The sequence below is a fragment of the Mastigoproctus giganteus genome, chromosome 4, assembly GCF_048544385.1.
Source record: "Mastigoproctus giganteus isolate SK-2022 chromosome 4, ASM4854438v1, whole genome shotgun sequence".
In the NCBI taxonomy this organism is placed as follows: domain Eukaryota; kingdom Metazoa; phylum Arthropoda; class Arachnida; order Uropygi; family Thelyphonidae; genus Mastigoproctus; species Mastigoproctus giganteus.
The window spans coordinates 29,501,933-29,518,960 of record NC_143578.1 but is presented as its reverse complement, the minus strand read 5'-3'; the positions used below and the strand labels follow the sequence as shown (position 1 = coordinate 29,518,960).

At 37.5% G+C, this 17,028-nt stretch overlaps 1 protein-coding gene across 2 annotated transcripts in view; it reads left to right on the top strand.

Moving 5' to 3' along the window:
- Window positions 1-222: 222 nt before the first annotated feature.
- LOC150086508 (phenoloxidase-activating factor 2-like) overlaps window positions 223-17,028 on the top strand; it is a 36,356-nt gene continuing 19,550 nt past the window's right edge. Inside the window, exon 1 of one of the 2 annotated variants that reach the window (XM_090372612.1) lies at window positions 223-374. The gene's annotated coding sequence lies outside the window, so the exon portion shown is untranslated. Of the gene's footprint in view, window positions 379-17,028 lie in introns of both variants that reach the window. The other variant, XM_090372611.1, reaches the window with a different exon arrangement.

Sequence of the window (17,028 nt, the reverse complement as noted above, 5' to 3'; positions counted from 1 at the left end):
CACATTACAATTATTAAGTTACAACAAAATATCAAACTGCTCTAGTTGTGGCCGTATCGAGTATAAGCAGAAATTTATTTATTCTCTATTCAGTTTAAAATAATTGTCCCACTTAACGGAAACAGAGACCCAAGTCCGATAAGACTTTTGTGCCTTAACAGAGAAGAGAGTATTTCCACAAATCGCTGCCTTCCATCCAGATAAAGGACTGCGAGCATTCTCCGAAATACTAGAAAGAGGTATCAACGTCATGTCAGTGGATAGTGAAACCACAGCTCATCCTGGACAAGTAATCAGTCACTGTATAAATACTCTCGCCGATCAGTAGGAAGGAAGCGAAGCAGATTGAGTCATCTAGGAGCAACAGCTTTAACGTAGGTAAGTGTGTCTATGGATTTAATTTTGAATGTAGTTTATGTTTTCTGTTTACGAAATCTATCTGTCAAAAATGATTTTTTTTTTTAAATTCAATATGTTCACAGATATTATTTTTCCAGTTAAACTACCCTTGTTTTTGCTCTTAGCATCACGAGAAAAGCGTGAATACTTTATTTTTCAGTTCATGGCCATTTTCCAGTAATGTAGAACTGAAAGTGATAACCTTTTTGAGTTGCACACCTGTTGTTTCGCAAAGGAAATCCGATCTGTTTGTGTTCTGTAAGCGTTCATCTGTGACAGTAAATAATATGATTTGTTCACACTAGTAAAACGATTTTTTTAAAACTAAACAAGGCTAATAGTATCAAAAACAGGAGACGTTTCGTATACTGCAACAGCGTTTTTCGCACTGTGACTAACTTTCATAAATCTGTTTAGTCAAGGCTGCATTTGACCCCTCAAATGTGACGAACTTTTTGACTAAGTAATAGTGGCTGGTCACTGTTGCAAAAGAGCCTATAAGCAGTTCGTATTTCAGGTATTTCAGGTATTGTACATGTTTCCAATTTATGAAAAACAATTCATGACCTTTACAAAAACTGACTCAACTGACAGACGGACACAGATGGCTGCGTAGATATTCAGATCCATTATTGTCAGTTGTTCATGGTGAATGTAAAGTCCATGAGGCATTATATCGTATCTTTAAAATGCATTTACTCTGGAGCTGTTGTTTGGTTTTTAGGAGCATTAACAATTAAGGCCATATTGCTCCGGGATATGCGGTGGTCATTCTCTGACCTTTCCGCATCCTCCGTATTTGGTGGTGACGGGCTCGAACCCCGGTCTAATCAAGAAGCGTTTGTTACGCACTCTTCTCCTTCCCACCTGGGGGCTTACTCTGGAGCAGTTTTCATGCAGATGGGAGAAAAAAACTATTCACCTCCGCCTGAAATCGGCTAATTTCATCAAATAACAATAATAATAAGGCCTCAAATGGCTTCCAATCCATTGCTCACGAGTCTTCAATCTCGGGGCGCTCTTTCCCGAGACTGGAGGATTCATGCTCGCCATCCAAGACGAGGTAATCAATACCAGGAACTATAAAAATACATCGCCAAAGAATACGGAGTGACAGATGACACATGTCGGCGATGCCACCTGGCCTCAGAAACGATCCACAACACATTAACGCAGGATGCAGGCTTGATTACCCACACGGAGTACACAATACATCAGAAGCTAGCGAGGAAATACCAGTTGATCAAAGAAAGTGTACCGTATTACAAATACGAACCCTAGGCCGTACTAGAGACCTCAACTCACAAGATGTACCGGGGGCCCCGCCATAACAACGGACAAGACAATGGCGCAGAACAGACCGGACGTAACCCTCGTCGACAAGAAGGAAAAGGCTGCATATCTGATCGACATAGCGGTGACGAACAAGGGCAACCTCCAGAGAAGCTAAAAGGAAAAGTTCAGGAAGTACACAGAGCTAAGACAGGCGATCAATGAGATGTGGCATATGCAACAAGTAATGACCATCCTGATCATCGTATCAACCACCGGTATGGTGCCAAAAAGACCCTACACAAGAGCCTAGCAGCAATGGGTCTCCCAGAGAACACAAGGAACTTCAAAAAGTCTCAATCCTGAAGACCTGTAGGATAGTCGAAGTGTTCCTCAACCAACAGTAATAACAGCCGGACATAAGAACCACACTGCGCACTTGAAGTCCCCATCAGGGAAAAATAATATAATAATAATAATAACTGTGACTTGGGAAATAATCGGACTTCACACCTTTTGCAAAAGAGTGGCAAGGCAGCATATCCAGTGTTCAATGAAAAATTTTTAGAGACTTTTCATCACATTTTTGATAAACTTCTATTATAATGCTGTTTAATTACATTAATTAACTTAATTAATACTTTTCGCTGATTAAATTGCTATAATTGACTTTATGTACAATTATTACGGTTGCTTATTCCTTTCATAAAATTAAACGTTTTGTTTATTTGCCTCAAGTGCCTCACAATTAATTTACAATTTTATGTATTAATTTTTTTCTTTTAATTGGGAAATATATTTTGTAAGCCGCATTAATTTTATAGCCTTTTTTTTTATTTTTTATTTTTGGAATTTGATAATAGAGAGCTATTAAGTGCTCGATAATTCCTATATTCTATTATACAGTATTATGAAAAGAACAGGGATTTGGCTGGAAAAGAAGCTTCCTATATCTAAAATAAAGGTAATCCCTGTTCTTTTCATAATATTTTTGGAATATACGGGGGTGATCATTTAATTCGCGCGAACTTTCCATAACTGTCGCTACAGACGCTCTCCCTGATCGCTGAGCAGACTCCGAGTACTTGTCAAGCTGGTGTTGCGTGAAGAGAGATTTTTAGCCGTCTTCACTGACGATCGTTTTGAAGCAAGTATCATGTCGGACATACAGTTTGGACGGCGATATGTGATTCGTTATTGTGTCAGACGGGACTTAAATGCATCGGAAACAGTTAAAGAGATGAATGAAGCGTATTATAATGAGTGTCTTTGTAGGATGGCCAGATTTTGATGTGATCGAACTTTCCGGTGTGAAGTGGTTTCTCCATCAAGACAATGCCAGCCCCATACGGCTAATAACTGCTTGTGCACGCAGTGATTACTATAGGTGTCGTGTTCTGCCACATCCCCCTTATTCACCGCACTTGGCCCCGTGTGATTTCTTCCTGTTTCTAAGTCTGAAGAAAGCTCTGAAAGGCAAGCTTTTCGCATCCGACAACTATGCTCGCAGAAGCACAACGGCAGTACTTCGCAGCCATTCGAAAAATGGCTTGAAAAAAGCATTTATTGCGTCAGTGGTGAAAGGGTGGCGAAAGTATGCAAAGTTCAAGGGAGAGTATTTCGAGAAGAAGAAATCAGAGAAGATTCAGATGATGACAATTAAGATAGATCTTGCACCAGTCCGCGAATTAAATGATCACCTCTCGTACAAAGCTTTTCTTGAGTAATCTTGCGCAGACTCAGTGCTTTTTTTGGGACAGTACCAGTGGCGTAGCTAAGTTTTTTTGGGCCCCTTATTTTTATTAAAATAAATTTTAATTAGGTATAACATTAAAAAAATGTTAAATCATTTTAATAACATAAATATGTATTTTATTTACGATTTCTTTATAATTTTACAAACATCAAAAACATGAAAATTAATATTACAATATGATACTACTTATTAGATACGATTTGACAAACATAAAAAATTATACTGTAACTAATAAATTTACGAAAAAAGCTAAAATGTTACTTTTCGTGCTTTTACATTTGCGAAATCATTAATAATATCTTTTAAACCCATTTTACTGGCATATTTATGCTCAACAGCCAATACTGCAAGATTGCAGTCTACTCTGACCAGCATTTCTTTTATAATCTTTTATTATTCCTAATTTACTAAATGATCTTTCCGGAGAGGCAGCTGACACGAGCAGGGTAAAAAATAACATTAATAAAGTAAAAATTTCTGAAAAGTCACTTTCTAGGGCACTATATTTTCAAATTAACAAATAAAAAAATTGTCTGATAGACATGTTTGCTGATAAATCTTGTTTAATAAGTGTGATTAAATTACAATATTGAATTCTTTTTTATGAGATTTTAACTCACTTAATATATCAACATTTGACATATTAATTTTTTTTTCGGTTCTTCTATTGCAAAATAATTTTTTACTAACGTCATACCTTCGAAACGATTTTTAATTTGTATTATAATTTTGTCTAAAACATAGTAAAAAACACTGATTAAAAAAAACTGATCTCTATTATCAAACAAAAAATCTGAAGCTAATTCTCGTACTATCTTTTAGTTCTACGATGTTGTTTGTCTTCTTGGAAATTTGCTCAGCGTATTTAATTTGTTCGTATGAATTTCGAATGTTTTGTAAATTTTTACTAACTCGGTCCAATACAGAAGTACATCGAGGTCTGTATCATGCCTCTGTAGAGTTTTTGAAGCATAATTAATTTCGCACATCACGTTATTCAAAAATATACAAATGAAAATAAAATCAAATGTCATCATTTGCTTTATTATTCTAAGCGCTTCATCTCAGTCTGCTTTTTTAGTTGATTTAAGATTAATTTCTGTCAAACTTTTTATAATATCCGCAAAACGAACTTTCACAGCTGTTATTGACTGTAATCTAACACACCAGCGAGTAGGGTTGAGTTTTTTAAATGTAACTTCAGATTCCCCAATAAATTCAGAAAGAAGATCCCATCTTTTTGTACTATTTCCGAAAAAATTATACAAATTTTGAAGAATGTCGAAAAATGATGAAACGTTATTACAATAATTTAAGCTACCATCGATAACTAAATTTAAATTTTGACTCGTGCACAATGAATGTGCTCTGCATTTGATTGGATTCTTTTAAATGCGTGACTGCACACCATTATAAACTCCACTCATGGCATTAGCCCCATCATATCGCTGACCATAACATTTTTCAATGGGAATATTTAGTTTGTGTAATATTTTCATTATACACTGGTGTACAAAACTTAAGGACCAGCGCTATTTCTAAAGGTTACAACCACAAAATCTTTACTTAAGATACTCTTTACTGATGAGAGTAGATTCAGTCTCAGCAGCGATTCTAAACGTCAGCTAATCTGGCGAGAGGTTGGCACACGGTATCACCCCGCAAACATCACTGAAAGGGATCGATATGGTGGTCGAGGTGTTCTCGTCTGGGGAGGCGCTATCTTGGATGGATGTACACAACTCCAAAACTGGAAGGCGGTACTGTAACCGGTGCACGTTACTGTACTGATGTAATCCTTCCCCATGTGCGTCTGTTCCGAGATGCCATTGGCCCCGAGTTCGTGTTTATGGATGATAATGCCACACCCCATCGCACTGCAGCTGTGATATGCTTTTGGAAAGTGAGGGCATTGTTCGTATGGATTGGCCTGCCCGTTTTCGCCAATCGAAATCCCATCGAACACATATGGGACGCTCTGGGGAGACGCCTAGCGGCACGTCACCATCCACCAGAAAATGTTCACCAGCTGAAGATGGCACTGACAGAGGAATGAACGATGTTACCGCAAGAACTTATCAACAACATTGTTCTAAGTATGGACAGGCGGTGCAAAGCCTGCATCGGCATTAGGGGTGGCCATATCTCCTGCTCAGTATCACGTCTTCCCCTTGTTCCATCTTTGGCAGTGATGCATCTGTATCATGGCAACCAGTGCTATTTGCCATTTCTGAATAAAGTCCCTCTGTACCGTTTTGTTTCAGTTGTTGTGTAGGTGTTGTTTCCTTCATCATTTCTGTACCTCACGAGGTTCCTTTTTATGCTTTTTTCCATATCCAGGCCACTCCTATGAGAAGCTACAGGTGAAAACCTGCTGGTCCTTAAATTTTGCACACCAGTGGATTTCTGCCGAAATTCATCTCATAGAATCCTAAAAACGTTTCACAAATTTCAAAATATTTGGATTTTTCATTTTCGTTGTGAATTACGTGAACGTGATGTACAATAACACTTAAATAATCCGCAGATATACAGTATTTATACCAGCATCATTCTTTTCCACATTTTCCGATTCAATACTGGTCTTTTCTTTACTTTCTTCCGGACATAATTCATTACTGTGTTTTGTAAAGAAATGATCTAATTTAGGTAATTTATTGACTGCTTGTTCTTTTGCTTTCTTCTTGGGCTCCACTCTCCCTTTTTTCTTTTCATCCATTTTTAACTAAAATTTTTATTAATTTAATTTTAAACTTTATATTTTAAACACAAATAGCAAAATAAACAAATACATTTTTATATGTCAATTGCTGTTTTGATAATGACTTGAACTTGAACAAACTTGAAATGTAATTAATCAACTAACAACTTTCGACCACCGTATATGGCTAAATGTTCGTATACGTGGGGTCTATCCCCCCCCCGTCCTCCTATCAAGTTGGGGAATCCCAAACACCATATGATATGACGCATACACATACAGTAACAGAACGGGTGTCTGATCACTATACAAAGTTGTATTTGTTGAAGAGCTCAGTGAGAAAAATATTTTCATTACATATTGCGTCTGTCTATAGGCCCTAGCGTAGTAGGGGCAGCCCCTACTTGCGTCTGTTTATGGGCCCTGGTGAAGTTGGGGCCCTACTTCACTAGGGCCCATACGCTTTGCCTACTTTTGCTATACGGTAGCTACGCCCCTGGACAGTACGCAACGGTACGGCGTACCGGCACTTTTATTAACAGTGACGTGTGACATTTGGATGTAATGCACTTCGAAATTTGTAATATTCCGTAAATTTTTTTTTCACCTGTTTACCCACTATTCAAATAAGCTTAAAATTATTTAACTAAACTTGTATTTTTCACTGCCTATTGTTAAGATATTTTCTATATAAAACTGTCTAATGATTTTTATAATTCTAAATTACTCAGTCGGAACTCTGTTTAACGAAGTCCTTTTATAGCGAATTATTTTGAATTCCATTTGGAAGTTTCATTTAAAATAGTTTCCGTTAAGCGAATAAAATTTTCATATAGCAAACGGATTAGGAGAGAAATAACTAACTCGGTACGCACTGTTCGCATTTCTGGCCTTCAGGCAATTTAGGCAATTAGTGCTGCTGCACGAATAAGAGAGCTAAAGGGATTACCATTCTGCAACTTAGTGGTACCTGGTTAAAGGTCCCACCACCTCATACGGAGTAGTCGCGCTTGCCAGGAATGAGCAGATCAAGGTGTATTCCCAATGGGCTCTGGCCCACCTTCTACTGCAGTGGTGTCCAACCTTTTTCCGTACAGGTGCCATATTCAAAAAAATTCAGTTAGATTCCTTTAGTGTGTTACATTTTCCATTTCTTGTTGCATGTAAAAGTAAAATTGAAAATATTCGAAAATTTTATTAAGTACAATACACAATTACATTTACTGAACAAAACATTTAATGAGAAAATTTTTTTGATAATTAACAAATTTTAAAATGCTCTTTTAGTTCACTTTCCTCGTGGGCCGTGGGTTGGACACCACTGTGAATCAACTGTAAGCACCCCGTTCGAGAATTAGAAAAGTGATTTTCTTTTACCCTGACAAATAATCATCTGTTGTTTCGCGGAAGCGCGTTATCCACATCTTCCCTATCTCTGTTTACATGGTCATAGTACCTGAATATCCGAATGACATCGACATTTTGGACAGTTTAAAAATAAAGAAAAGAAAAAAAATTCAAATTTAAGAACTAGTGACAATACCGATGACGAGAGAAGGAAACGAGGATAACGAAGGTATTAATCCTTCTAAACATGACTTGTTGGCATTTGGTGAAAATGAAGTTAAAAATTGTCAATTAGTTTACAGTTAAATGCAATTCGGGGATACCTAATTGATAAGGTTTCGGAAGAATTGAAGCATTTGATGAAAGCTCTGAGTACGATACTAATTTCATCGAGTGAATGTGAATGAGGATTTTCACAAATGATTCTGATCGCCAGCTCAATCAGCGCTTCGTTGATGACAAAAACAGTTTCTTCGCTACTGTTTGTAGGCCCGCTTCGATCCAGCAAAATATGTCGATTCGTGGCTGCTTCGGAAACGTCATTCAGCAACCGCCACACACAAAGAGGAAGAAAAGAAGTCGGCATAGTGTGTCGGATGAGAACTAAAAATTTGGAATATTCTACAAAAACTTTATTATGACATTATTTTTACTTATATTATTATTTTTTACTTATTTTACTCATATTTTACTTATTTTTTTATATACTTGAATAATAAATTTATGCTAAATTAACTGTGTTAATATACTTAATTTGTTGTTCTTATTCACAGAGTAGTAAGAAAAAAAATCTTACTACTCTGTGGTTCTTATTCCAAAAACATTACTACTAAAGTAACAATATCAGGGAAAAAAAATTTAGAGTACTTTTCATATCCTTTTAATTTAAAATTTTTCCTGATAGCAAAGAACGAGTACCGGTACCTATTTTTTTTTTACAAAAAAAAGCACTATATATATATATACAAATTTGTATATATGAAGCAGCGAATATTTTACGTGGGACCATTTGGTATAAGCACAATTATCAGTTATTTTAGGAAGATTTAAAAACAAGAAAAAGTAGAAAATCAACATATAAAATTAAATTATTTATTTACTAAAAATTTTGATATATTCTCCGTACCTTAATACCACTTAGGAATTGGTATAATACCACCTGGGGAGAAATCAAAGGATGACACGAATAATTACAGGCCTGTTAGTTTAACTTCTGTTCCGGGGGAAATAATGGAATCACTGGTTAAAGAAGCATTGCAGGATCATCTAGACAGAAGATCATTCTAGACCACATAAAAGTCCTTAAGTTTTCACTAAAGTGAGAAAGTAATAATCGCTTTTTAATTCTTTAAAATAAGCAATAGTTGTTTATCGTGGAGAATTTATTATTTTTATTGATTATAAAATATTTTATCGGTATATAAAATAACCAATTTCAACGTTAAAAATATTTTTTTTCTTATCTTAAATCTGAAAGTCACACAGTTGGCTGGAACTTATGACGTACAACTATTGTCTTCTTCTTGGATTACATCATCACGACTGAAATTAAAGACTGCTTTTGACAGAGGCGTCGTTTATCGTTCTACTTCCGGCATACAGAAGTAAATAATTGTATATAATGAAACTATCATTACTTCTTCCAGAAAAAAAAAAAAAAAAAACACAAACAAAATTTGTTTTAAAATTTTGTACAAGGGGAAGATTTCTCGCTATTCGCTTACATCATAATAGCTGAGCTGTTGCAATCCTTCCAGTTTCGACACCAGAAATAGCATTTCAACACTAATTCAGACCGTGAGAGTCACATAGCTGCCTCTGGCGATTTGTGACGAATGTGTGTTCCAAGGAACTGACCTGTGAGGCCTCGGAGACTAACCTTGAATAACATCATGCTACTCGTTGTCCTTCGACTTGAGGGAGAGAGGGTTACCGTGACGAGATAGCAATCCGATTATGGAAAGAGAAATACTTTCTTTTCTTTATTTTGTTATGAATTCGGAAAAGGAAGACAAGCAAGGTCTTTTTCAATATTAGTGACTGTTAATTATTCAAAGAGGAAAGAAAAAAAGTTAAATCAAAAATAATCACTCTTTTTCAGAGTTATCTTCTATCTCTCGCATTCTGTCAGACATAGTACTATTGGAAATCGGCTGTTTGTTTTAAATGAACCAGCTGGGTTTACTGGTATACAACCTAATGGCCTGCTTTCACTTATCAGTCACTGTACTCCGGTTGCCGACTGATGCTGTGTACACCACCTATTATGTCAACGGAGTTTAAATTATAGTCGTAGATTAGACTCATTGTGTCGTGTGTTTGAGTTATCTCGCTGTCAGGCAGCTCAGATTCGTGAGTGCGATAAAAGTGTGAGTCAAAATACTGATTTATTTAAACGTTTTGAATATATCAAGCAGCGTTCCTTCCCTTCCCCTTTTAAACATATGGATGGCTACAATAAACAAAGCTGACAAAAAATATATTGCATTCAATTTTGAAAATTTGCAGCTGCTGCCGTCATTTTGAAATTGTCAGCCCCATGAAACTATTTAATTCTATTTTGACATGCGAACTCAAGTAATCAGAGATGAATAGATTCTGACAAAAATCAAAATTATTCATATATTATTACAAATAAATTATTTATAATTTATCTGTTGAATAGAATGTTATGGTGCAGTTGAACCCCCTTCCTCTCCTCCGAAGTCCCGATTTATTCCTCAGTGTCTTTAGAGACAGTTGTAGTAAGCTGTTTTTCAGAATAGTTCTCGGATAATCAATCGATTGAAAGAATACAGAAAATTTTGCAAATACGAGATAGCAGTGATTCATAAGTCATAACCTTTATCAACCTCTTATAAGATGATGTTTTCTTTCTTATCAGGACAAGTGAAAAAAAAAAAAAGTGAAGTGGGATACATTGCACATAAATAAATAAATTTTCTGTTTATACTCCGGGACAACCAAACGGTCAGAGGATTCACAAGATAGACAGGATACAAGAAACAGCACCGTGTTTAGCAGTCACGAGCTTAAATCCCGGTCACTCAAGGCATTTATACTTATGCAAAAGCGCTTCAGCACTCGGCTACGGCGGATGATCACTGGGTTATCATAAACTACATATCTGCATATGAAGGTTTAACTCCTAAAGGAATTCATGAAGATATAGAGAACAATTGGTGAAAATGCTGTTGCTTATATAACTTGATTGCAGAACTGGATTATAGAAGTAGATAACAGGATTTCAGAATTTAAGCGTGGAAGAACCAGCACGAAGGCAATGCAAGAGGACCTTCAACTGTCTCAATTCGGGAAAACATTGATTTAATACCTTGCATTCAGACAAAGGGTGATCATTATATCATTAGCTTACATGTGGGGCATGTAAAAAAAAAAAAAAAAGAGTCCAGGAAATTCTAAGCAATACTCTTAAGCATGAGGTTATATCATATGTAACTTGGACTGAACACCGGTACTTCTACGTGCATAAACCTGAACTTCTTTTAAATCAATGTCGAAATTACATAAATAAATTATTGTGTTACTGTTTGAATTCCTTAGAATAAGAAAACCCGGTATCTTTATTTATTTATTTTTGATTTTCATTAATACTTTATAAATCAATCCACAGAGTGGGGAGCACTAACACTGGGCGTCCACTTGTTTACTAGTGGATAATCAAAAAGTGCACCGACACCAGATAGCATTATTAATGCTACCTTCGTCCATAAATTTAATAATCATCCATCAAAATCTTCATCCTTACGAATGGACATTTATACAAGATTGAAAGAAATGCAATTCGAATATCAATAATAAATATTGCAAATATTAAACTGAAATAATTTTTTCTTTGGAAACGGACTTTTGTAATACACAGTACGCAGTATATTCAAACATTTTCATGATTGTATTAATTCAGTACAACTTCATACTGAGAATCGAGCGATTCTGCCACTTTTGGAAATATTTTCAGAACTTCTGGCTAGTGATCTCCTAGTATATCTTTGCGTTTTTCATAGATTTCTGAAATGCCAGGAAAATTCCATATTGAATGCAGAATTTCAGTTTTGGGAATAAGAAGAAATTACAGCTTATTAGAGCTGAGGAATACAGAGTACAAGTATGAGGGACTACAACCATGTTATTCTCTGACATAACTTGCCAAAAATGCAGATTAAAGTGAACAAGAGCATCGCAGTAATCAAACTCCAGCGCTCACTTTTCAGGAATTTCCGTAGAGCCTCTTCCAGTATATAAAAAAGTTGTAGAGCCCTTTTAGCGTTGTAGCATTTCTTGTCAGGAATATCACAACTATTCGCAGTCACAAATCTAACTCCCCAGAACCCTGGGTATGTATTTTTATTCTTGAAATTAAAATTTGTACTGAAACAGTACATTTCAAGGAAAAAGAGACCAAAAAATATTTCGAACAGCAGAAACTGGACTAGTTGTATCTCAACTGGACTACTAAGGGGTGATACCATGGTATATTCGGTATTTAACAGCAGTTTTTTAAATAGAGTTCGGAACTTTTTAATCATATCTCGTATACACTTTTCTACTAAAAATAGCAAATAGTAAAAAAAATTACATGCCAACACGATTATATGCAAATGAGCCAGAAGCGAAGATAAGCAGGCTACGGAGCCATTGGGCTGGTCGGTGCAAATGCATCCTACTGTTAGTATTGGTGAGTCAACTTGTCCGAAAGGCTTTTAAGATGTCTACGTGCATAGCAACGTACAGTATACTATTAAATGAGTTTGAACAGAGTCACATAGTTAGGCTGTGTGAGGTTGGATAGCGCATTTTCGGAATAAAGAAAGAAATTTTTAACTGGTTCTGTTTTTAACTTATCTCGGGTGTAGGGTGAGGGTTTCCTCGTAAGTTATTCCGTGTTTTTCAACCAGTATAATATGCAATTGGTTCATGCCATGTTATCAAAGTTGTTCATGTATCAAGAAAATCCAAAAAAAAAAAAAAAAAAAAAAAAAGAGAGAGAGAACTAAACAAACAATAATGCAGGGATTGAGTCAAATAGAATGAAGAAAAGCAACCGTTCATCTTGAGAGCCAAGTCAACAAGATTCCATTCTTCTTCTTATTATTATTATAAAAAAATTGGTTAAGAGTCTACTGACAAGGATATTGTACCAATAAACTAAAAGGTAAGCTGATACGTTATTAAATGGCTTATTAATGAGAAGTTCTTTGAAACATGAAGGCGTACTGTTACTTTTGGCAATACAGTGATATACACTGTGATATACACTGCCCATGGCAATACAGTGATATACACTGCCCATGCAAATTAAGAAATAAATAAATTCCTTTCGTAAACTTAGTATTAGTAATGGCCACATGGTGCAAGAAAGCCTATGGCTTATGCCGCACCAGCCAAAAAAAAAAATAAATAAATAATAAATAAATAAAAATAATAATAATTAATAAAAGAAAAGGAAATTTAAAACTATCATCCTATGCGCTTCCCTCACCCGAAGGTACTATCCAGATGACCTTTGAATTTCCCCAAACTGTCAGCCTCTACCACCTATCTAGGCAACTTATTCCAGTAATTAGCATTAGCATTAGCATTAGCATTAGCAGAGGCATATGATGCAAGAAAGCAAGCTTATTCAGCATCAGCCAAAAAAAAAAAAAAAAAAAAAAAAAAAAAAACACACCACTCCCATTTCACCCCTCCGTTCGTTCGAAATACCTGTCCAGTTGAGCTTTAAATTTGTTTAGGCTATCAACTTCAACAACAAGTGATGGAAGTCGGTTCCACCAACCAACCACCCGCTGGCCAAAGGCAAATTTCCGCACATCTATCCGACATCCGTCCTTCCTCAATTTGAATTTATGCCCTCTGAGGTGATTATTCTGAGAAAGATGAAGAATCCCATTGGCATTGAGCATGCTCAAACCATTCAAAGCCTTATACACCTCTATCAGATCACCTCGCCGGTGCCTAGTCTCCAGACTCTGTAATTTGCAAAACTTAAGCCTTTCTTCGTAAGAGCAACCCTTTGTTCCATTTACTAATCTTGTTGCCCTTCTCTGTACCCGTTCCAGCAGCTCTACATCCTTCTTGAAATGAGGCCTCCAGACCTGTATACAGTACTCAAGATGTGGCCTTACCATTGCCTTATACAAGGGAATAATCACCTCCTTATCCCTGCTAGAAAAATTCCTGTATATCATTGACAAGACACCATGCGCTACTCTTGCAGCTCGTCTGCACTGCTCAGAGAACTTCATATCTGCCTGCACAATTACCCCCAGGTCCTTTTCATTCTCCACCACTGTCAGTGTAGTACCGCAGAGTTGATACGTTGCTCTGGGGTTACTGTTTCCCATATGCAGCACTTTACATTTGTCGATGTTAAACCTCATTTGCCACCTCTCAGCCCATCTGTTCAACCTTTCCAGATCCTGTTGCAGCAGCATAGCGTCAGTATTGTCCTTAACGACCCTGCCAACCTTTGTATCATCTGCAAACTTGGACATTAAACTTGATATCCCATCATCAATATCATTCATAAACACCGAAAACAACAACGGACCCAACACTGAACCTTGAGGAACTCCACTAATAACATTAGTCCACGTTGAGCAGTGTCCATTGATTACCACTCTCTGTCTTCTGCCACTCAACCATCCCCTTATCCATAGCAGCAATTTGCCTCCAATGCCACACTGCTCCAATTTGTGCAGCAGTCTTCCATGTGCAACAGTATCAAAAGCCTTTCTAAGATCCAAATATATAATATCAAAGTTATTCCCTGCATCCAGTTCTTTTGTGACTACATCATAGTATCCAATCAAATTGGTCAGGCAAGACCTGCCCTTAACAAAACCATGCTGCGTCTGAGCTATAACTGAATTCTTGTCTAGATGATCCTGCAGTGCTTCTTTAACCAGTGCCTCCATTAATTTACCTGGAACAGAAGTTAAACTAACAGGTCTATAATTACTTGTGTCAGCCTTTGATCCTCCTTTGTGAATTGGGGTTACATTTGCACATCTCCAGTCTATGGGCACCTCCCCTGAGTCCAAAGAAGCTCTCATAATTATGGCTAGGGGTTTGCATACTTCCTTTGCTGCCTCCTTTAATATAACTGGATAGATCCCATCCACCCCAGGTGCCTTTTTTATGTTTATCCTCAACAATCTCTCCTCCACTTTCCTCTCAGTTATTACAAAATCATCCAGCTCACTGCCAATGTTTACTTTACCTACATCATTCTCCTTCCTGAATAACTCCTCATGCGTGAATGTAGATGCAAAATACTCGTTTAGATTGTTAGCCACCTGAGCAGGATCCTCAACTGTTGAACCATCAATATCCAGTGGACCAATCTGATTCATCCCTTTCCTTTTCGAGTTCAAGTATGTAAAAAACTCTTTTCTGTTTTTCTTTGCATCCTTTGCCAAGGATTTTTCATAGTCTGCCTTTGCCTGCCTAATCTCCTTTGTGACTTGGTTACAGACCAACTTATATCTATCATAGGCTTCCATGTCACCCATTAATTTGTAAGTATCCCATGCATTTTTCTTCTCTGCCACATGTCTCATTAGTTCATCTGACAACCATTTAGGCCTAAACCTCGAACAATATTTCTTAGTTGGTATGTAAAGCCTGGTAGCCTCCAAGATTAGTTCCTTGAATGCTTCCCATTTTGAGTTTGCTGTTGGTAACATCATCAGTTGGTCCCACTGTATAGAATTTAAATACTGTCTCAGACCATCGTAGTCGCCTTTACGAAAACAAAAACCCTTCCCTTTACCTCTGATGGTAGTTACCTCCTTGAGTAAATCCCACTTCAACACACTGTGATCACTGCCACCTAGTGGTTCATTTATCTGCAGGTTCTTAATGCATGAAGAATCACTACTGATAATCAGATCAAGAGTATTGCTCCCTCTTGTTGCCTCACGAACATGCTGATGTAGAAAACAATCATCCAATAAATCCACAAAAGCCTTGCTAGTGTGCGAGTGACCAACCCACAAATTCCAGTCAATATCTGGGAAATTAAAGTCCCCCATTATAAGACTCTCAGATTTACTGGCCCACTCTATTTCCCTGTACAATATCTTATTATACTCATCAGAGTCATTAGGCCTATAGCACACTCCTACTCTCAATTTTGATTTCCCTATGCTTATGTCGCACCAAACTGACTCGACACTGCCCTGTCCATCGATGTCGACTGGCTTCACTTCCTTGGACTTTATGTGTTTCTTAATTAATAGCATAACCCCTCCTCCCCTCCTGTCCTGTCTATCCTTTCTATACACATTGTATTCCCCAAATTCCAGTTCCGCATTACTTATATCTGTGTGACACCACGTCTCTGATATCCCAACAATATCTGCCTTTGATGTTTTGAGCAATACCTCAAATTCATCAAGTTTATTTACCAAACTCCTAGCATTGGTGTACACGCAGGTATACATGCACCTGTTTCTATTCTTAGCTACCCTAACACAACCCATGTGTTTACTTGTACCGCAATGACTACCAGCAGTCTCCGAAATATCCTGCATCTTGTTTTTCAGACTTCTGCTCATTTCAATAGAAGCAGTGCAAGAATCACTTCCACCTCTGCCAGTGGCTACTGTTAATCTATTAGTCCTTGTATCCCCCCAACTAGCAGTTTTCCGACCCACCTAACACTGCCTCGACAGCATCAGCAAAAATTCTTGCACCCTTTCTATTTAAGTGTATCCCATCCCTGTAGAAGCAATCTCTCCTGTTAACAAGTACAGTCCAGGCTGAAAAAAATTCTACCCCTTGAGCCTTGCACAATCCCTCCAGGGCCGAATTGATCGACAAGGCTCTCATCATATACTCCCTCCTATCGTGTCTGGGCAGAATTGCAGACACTTTCAAGTTCAACCCTAATTCACGGCTTTTTTTCAACAGTGACCTGTACTTGCTAAGTAATTCCGCCGGTCTCCTACTCTTAATATCATTAGTGCCAACGTGTACAACTATATCACCTTTTGTGCCCTTAAAAGATGATATCCGCTCTACAACGTCATCAACCTTTGCCCCTGGCAGACATACCCTGGTCCTATTCCACCTATCCTTTTTACAAAGTATGTTCCCCGTTTCCCTGACAATAGAGTCACCAACAACTACTAGTTCCTGTGGGACCAGCGCATTCTGCCTAGGGGGCTGCTTCTGTGTTGCCTGATGACCAAGTGCAAGCTCTGGCGTTGATGTGGGCAGCTGAGAGCTTGATGGGCCCCTCAATTTATTTCCTTCGAGGGCATCCACCCTGTCCTTCAAGCTCTCATAAAGGCCCATAACAACGCTGAGTTGCCGCCTGATTTCCTTGCACTCCTTACATCGTGCACACACAAAGACATCCCCCTTGGCAGTATCATGTCCCGTACCCGACTGCTCCGCAAACATCAAGCAAACAGTGCATTTTAATAGACTGTGATTCAGAGGGCAACTGCCCCCCTCAGTTCTCCCCTGAACCACAGCACTCCCATTAGCTTGAGCCTTTTGCTTTGCTGCTCTGGTCAGAGTC